Source organism: Haemaphysalis longicornis, unplaced genomic scaffold, assembly GCF_048455015.1.
Source record: "Haemaphysalis longicornis isolate Haplotype H1 unplaced genomic scaffold, Haemaphysalis longicornis Haplotype H1 scaffold_1, whole genome shotgun sequence".
NCBI lineage: Eukaryota > Metazoa > Arthropoda > Arachnida > Ixodida > Ixodidae > Haemaphysalis > Haemaphysalis longicornis.
In genome coordinates, this window is record NW_027526203.1 from 138,957,813 (window position 1) to 138,964,616 (window position 6,804).

Consider the following 6,804-nt stretch of genomic DNA (forward strand, 5'->3'; position numbering starts at 1 on the left):
TTGCTTTCCCCTGAGGAAAGCAAGTTCTCTTTGCTGAAACGTAGGCCACAATCGTGCTTTTACCTTGTTCGAAGTTTTTCTTCTCTTGTGTTCTCTACCATCTTCAAAGTTCTGCTCTATATACATATATAACGAAATACTTAGGACATTGATGTCCCCGGCAAGTTCTGTCCAATGTTGATAAGTCAAATTGGTATTTTAGCGACACACTTTGAGACGCAGTAAATTTTACTGCAACTGCTTGTTTTAATTTACTTAGTTCACAGCGAAGTTATAAATGTCGTAGAATTCCCGCCTGCTTTCAATACGTGGACGTCTATAGAGGGAATGTGGTTACTGAAAACGGCTGCGTAACGTTCGAGCGCGGAGGCCATCGTACCGGCGATGGGACGCCGACAATTAAGCCACCTGCAGGTACGCAAGGTGCGCGCGGGAACAGGCAGAGCGGCGCACGGATAAAAATTGGCAGCGGGAGTGTCTGCAGACGCTTTCGTCCCCGCGCGCTCAAAACTACATACGGTCAAGGTCAGCTGTAAAGGCAAGTTGTTTGACGCGATCGCCGACACTGGCGCGGAGATAACAGTTCTTCGGGAGGGCAGCGTTCCGGACGAACTAGTCTCGTACCCGCCGGCACCACTGACCTCGTGTCGGCATTCGGCGAAAAGGTCAAAGCGAAGCTCGTTGTCGTACCGCTGGCTGCAGGGTTAACAGATTGGGCGAGAAAGCGAAAAATTGGGCGACTTTCTCTTCCCTTTGGCCAGAAAAAAAGCTTTTGGCCGTTGGGCGAGTTTTGAGCTAGTTTTATTTTGCGGCACGTGCCCCAAATATAGGCATTTTGCAAGCGCAAGCAAGATACCCGTTCGCGTTCAAGGCGTCTCTACTGATATTTGGTGAACCAATTCTGCGTAGATGTCTAGCAACAGACGAAGCAACAGTTATGTTCGCTAAAAACAACAGCCTAACAACGCGATTGAAAGAGGTCAGCCCACGCCACATCCTGGTGAAATGTGTGTGCTTTTCCCTGCAGTTTGCCAATACCTGCTGCACCCATTCTAGCACTCGAGTCTGAATATCCCATTCTCCAAGCAACTGTTGATAACCTGACGGACATATGCGTGATAAAATTCTCGAAATACGTAAAAGTGCCAGAAAAAGCACAGAAAACATGATGTTTCCTCTCTTCTTTTACCTTTCTGTCTCCCTTTTTTTATTTGTCGATATCAAATGCCACCGTGAAACGTGTTTTCAGTAAAGTGTCCGACAAAAATGACCAAACAAACCGTATGTGTAAGGAAACACTAGAAAGTATTCTTCGTGGTAAGTTTGCTTTGGCAAAAGTCGGAGAATGTTGTAAAAGTTTTGAGCCAACTAAAGAGTTTTCTCCCGGTTGAAATCTTGTATTCTGTATGGACCAAGTGGTGTCGCTGAGTCATGTACAGCCGGTAAAAGGCTTGTCTATAACACAGCGTTCGTACTCTCAGCCCTTTCCTGCCCCGCCGGAGCGGGATTTGAATAAAAAATTCCCCGCATTTCCCCGAGGGAAAGAATGTGAAAGTGCGAATGCACGAGTTGAATTTGCGCGGTTCGGTAATGTTCGCGAAAGAGAGATCACACACACACACACACACAACTACAAAGAAAGAAAGATGCATTTATTCACAGACACCTATTTGTGTTGTCGTTGTACTTGATTGCTAGAGCGGATCTCAGCTTTGAAATTTCGTGTCAGTACTCCTTTAACCAGGTGCATTAGCCCTTCTCACGCCCGATTCTTGGCCAATCCCCCACGTGGGTATGTGACATGTCAGCGGCCAGGCAGCGCGCGCCCATCTCCCCCCGTTGCCAAGGTAGACGAGGAGATTCCTGACCAATCCCCCACGTGGGTATGTGCCATGTCAGCGGCCAGGCTGCGCGCGCCCATCTCCACGTGCGCGGACGTCGCCGGTGGACGCAGGTTCAGGGTCGCTTAAGAAGTGCATTGCACTTAAAACTACTGCGGAATTCTGAAGTCTTAGCCCTTCGCTTTTGCCTCCGACATGTTTGGAACGAGTATGTTTCGGCAGTTTTCGGATGTAGCTGGTTGAAGTTGAAATCGCTGTTATAGACAAGCGTTTTACCGGCTGTACTTAGCTTGATCGGTGCCGTTTCTGGCCTTAGCCCTTGCGCCGTGTTTGCCCTCTTGTGTCTACTGTGTTTTGTGAAGGCGCATGGGGATGGTGTGTCCGATCCAGATTACGGCTTTTTTTTTATGAAGGCGACAGATGAAAATGTCCGTATGTACAGGCCCTCCACTAGGGCGTGCCACATAGCCCAGGTGCTTTAGTTCTCTGGATCGTTGCCTGTTATACGTAACTACCAGGTGATTTGCCTTCATAAACTTTTTTAGCTTAAATAAACTTTTTAACGCGTTCCAAACATTTCAGCGACTTTTTGTCCACATTTGGCGGGATCTTTTTTGCATTGGGCGAGATTTGGGGGAGTTTGACTTGACGATTGGGCTTTTTTTGGTCGGAGCATCGCATAACCCTGGCTGGCAGTTCTCGGAGGGCAGTCGCTCATCCAGGAGATTGACGACGCGACGCCTGCGATGTGAGCGCTTACCGACAACCTGACGCACACCGACTGTCTCATCTCAGCGGACACCTGGGGGAAGCTGCAGACGCCGTTTTGCGACGAAGACATCGCGGCACACGTATCGCGACGAAGACAGCGCGGTGCACGTAGAGTCTCTACAAACGCGAGCGCAGCGAATCGCGTCCGAGGGCGAGAGCCCCCCTTTGTCAGAATCACAGCCTTCCGAGCCCACGCTCGACGTTAAGCACCTATCACAAGAAACGAGCGGAAGGTCCACCTCCTCCACCTCCTCCCGGGCCACGTGGAGGAGGTGGACCTGGAGGCACACGTGGCCAAACTGCAAGAAGCAGTGGCTGCTTTCAGCCAGGCTTTAAACCCAGCGTGGTTTCGATTACCTGCGCGACGATCTGCTCAAATATTTGGTGGTAGAAGTACATATGTTTAGTTGTCTCGCGCTCAAATTTTCGCCCGCGTTTGTACTCGCAATCTCGTCATTGGTAGGAAAAATAAGAATGGTGGTGGGGTGGGGGAGGGCAGGGGCTGTAGTGCTTTATGCACGGCTCCGAACTTTTCGGTACAGGAAGTTTCGGTACTCAGATATTTCGACGCATGGGCGTTGGGCACAAGAACGAATTAAGGCAAGCGTTTTACGCACCATCATGCATGCGTTGTTGACGTGAAATTGCTAGCGTGGAAGCCTGTTAATTAAACGTTTTTACTTGTAATTGTACATTATTTCAGGGCAATGGAAGGTTGTGTGGCTTCGCCAAAAAATGTCTATTTGCGGAATAACAGCCGGAATATGCGTAGCTTTGCTCTTCTGATAACGCAATGCACACAACACACTATTAGCAATGCAATAGGCTGCCTGCATCCGCCAGGAGTCTCCCCCATCGCACGTGCGAACAGCGCCACGGGTGGCCGCCAGCGCGTTGGCGTTGTTCACCTTAGCGTTGTGCATGCTCCGCCGACCCTCCAACGAGCGCAGTATGCGTGACAGCCACGAAGCCCCGTTCATCCGTTCCTCTTAGTGTATTATAGTTCCTCTGTTCATAACAGTGGGGTTCAGGGCTGTGGCGGCATTTGAGAGCGTTTTTAGGGAAGGAAATTTAGCAAAAGGGACACTTCTTTTCGAAGCCGGACTGTGCAGGACGTGCGGTTGTTTGTGTCCGATGGGTGCAGCGAAGTGGCGGCGCGGTGCACACATCCACATCCGAATCGGTAACGCGCATACACGGTACAACCAAGCAGGGGTCGGCGGGAAATGTACACACGCGGCTGCTGTCATCGTGTTTCTGACCCCCTTTGACTCGTCCAAAACAAGTCAACCACGCACATGGGGGCTGCCTGCCGGTCAAAAAAAGCGTACGTGAAACTCACGTATCCAGGAAACTTCAAGGAAAAAAGGTATGGCGAGGCTTGTCAAGTGGTTGTTTGGACTGCTTTTTTCTTGCCACCATCGATTTTTTTAACCCGCTTTACCAAAAAACTGGAATAAAGGATGTAAGGGATGATTGATCGATTGTATATACGACGGCCGGGTCCATTTGATGCAAATTTTCTCCTGAACATCAGTTGCGAGTCTGCACCTACAATGCGGACCCGTCCAATTTTGTGACCTGAGGTTGTCTCGCATGGGTTCATTTTTTATTCTTTTAAAAGTGTATGGCGATGCAGAAGTTTTAGTGACCGCGAAGGCTTTGCCAGTACAACACGTTCTGTGGCATTTTGGGGACTTTTAATGTGGTCTGAACGACATTCTTGCGGCGTACGAAGAAAATACGCTAGTCGGTGAGCCGGTTGAAGACGAAGAAGACCAAACACAGATGCAGTTGTTTGACTGCAACAAAGTTGACTTCACATATCCGAACTACCTCGCGCAAGTCGAGGAAAGTTGCAAGATGAGAAAGTTGCTGAGAAAGCGAGACTTTGTCGAAAGGTTTGCTTATTCGTAATATCTTCCATGGCTTGTTTGGAAAGCCGTACAACTTCGTGTCAGGAGAATTTTTGTAGTTGCTTCTGCATCCCACAACGCAGCAATTGACTCGGCCCCCGTGAGAATTCATTACGACACAGTTGAAAGCGCGAAAAAGCTTTCAGCAGCAACGGGTCCAGCTTCGCTCGCACCTCGCCAGTCAGTGCCGTGCCAAAAGCGGTGGTAGCTGCACAACAGCATTGCCCCAGCTGCCGCTAGAGGCACGCGCCGGTGCCGAGTTAGGCGTGCAGGGTTCCTATACCGAAGGAACCTTCTCAACCCTCCGCACGCTTCCGTCCCGGCCTCGTGGTCCGGTTAATTCGAACTATAGTTAGGCGTCGACTACATGAAGCAGGACTGCAAAACCAGATAGCTCTGCAAAAGACACCGCTGGAGCAGAGCCATCGGGATCAGCGAATGGAGTTCGCATCGGTAGTCGAGTCCTGGACGCCGGAAATATGGCGTGCGTTCATATTTACGGACAAGGCTTCTTTCTGTACCTGCTGGGATCAAGAACGGAAAGTTTGGCGTCCACAACGCAGTCGGTAAGTTCAGCAGATAACATAGCGTTCACGAAGGGGTGACATAGCAGAAATATAGATTAGTAAAATAGCGTCTTTGCTTGTCTGATTTCTCTCTCCTTTAGTGTGCAAATTTTATGGGCTGTTATACAGCGCACTGGTGCTTTAATATTAACTTACTGGACAACATGGTAAACATTTAGGACTTACCTGATAATTGGCAGCTTTTTAACTGATTATCATTCCATATAAAAACTACTTCGCACGATGGCTCGGAAAAATTCACTTATGACAAGTTTCAATAACGTAAATAACACCTAAACGCTCTTTAATCCTACGAAAGGCATAACTAGTGTTTAAAGGCGAATTACACTTCCAAACATGTAACCAAAATGTCGGACTCACGGGACTGAAAAAAATTTCATTGCGACTTGAGGTCAGCTAGCCCAAAATGCGGTTTTCTCTATGTTTGATGGGGCCGACCCGAGATTATTTTTCCACGTAGTACTCACAATTTTTCTAATACCTCCCCTTTTCAGGTATGACCCACAGTACGAATGGAAGGTCCGTTCGAGCGGTCGCATGTCCGTACTCGTATCAGGTGCGTTAAGCTGTAACGGTCTCGGACCTCTTTACCGGGTAAATGAGAAAATGACTTCTGATACGGACTCCGACATCATCCAAACCATTCTTCTCCCATATGTCCTCGATGCTTCTTTTCCCGACCAACTGTTCCACCTTCACCAAGACTGAGCCCCAGTCCACACTGCAAGGGCAGTGCACACCATGTTTGAGAACCTGGGCATCATGACGTTGCTGTGGCCGTCAAGGTGCCCCCGTTTTAAACATCAAAAACCTTTGGGGCATCATGAAAAACACTTGGCCATACATCCTGGACTTGGCGTAGTGACCGCAGACGAGCTGTGGACCGCCATTGAGGCCGAGTGGAACCGCCTGCGCCAGCTTCTGAACCTAGTCTATTCCCAGTACAATTCACTTGCATCAAGAATTGCGAAGGTCCAGGCGAACGGGGGAGATTCCATTGGCTACTGAAAAGTTCTACCAGTCAGAGAATTCCGGTTTTTATGGTTTTCATAATCAACAGGCTTTGATTAGATTTTTGTTAGTAAATGAACATGATATCAGCGAATGAACTGAACAAAAGCGTGTAATTACGCTTTTTTTTTCTTTTCACTACACGCCCATTGTTTGAGGTAATCAGCAAACGGCTGAGCAAATGTTTGAGCCCGCAATGACGATCTTAAAAAGGGCTGGGTTTAGAAGTTGCTTTCAATAAAGTGCTATTCACCAAGCTACTTTTTCTGACACTCTCTATCACGCGTAGCAAACGAAACGAGCGCATCGAGAGTAGCCTGCGGCGTTTTCGGTCGAACCTTTTGTGCGATCACGTAACTGCTTGCGGTGATATCGCACCGCGTCAAACGACGGGCGAGTCTCCCGTGTCGCCGCTCACGGCCGGGATTGCGCGGAACAAGCGGTCCTCATGGCTGGTGGCGTCTGTAAATTAGACGGGCATATGCAAAGCGACGACCGGACCGAACCTATCCCGAGGGGCGCGCACGTGCAGTTGCGAGCTGTCTCCACCCAACCGCTATCAGCAGGTGCCGCCAGCATGCTCGGCAGCCATGCGCTCGCTTGCCCTAGACATGCCTGACACGCACTGTACTATCGCGGTCACACTTAGTGTATGGTCCCTAGAAATATGAGCATACT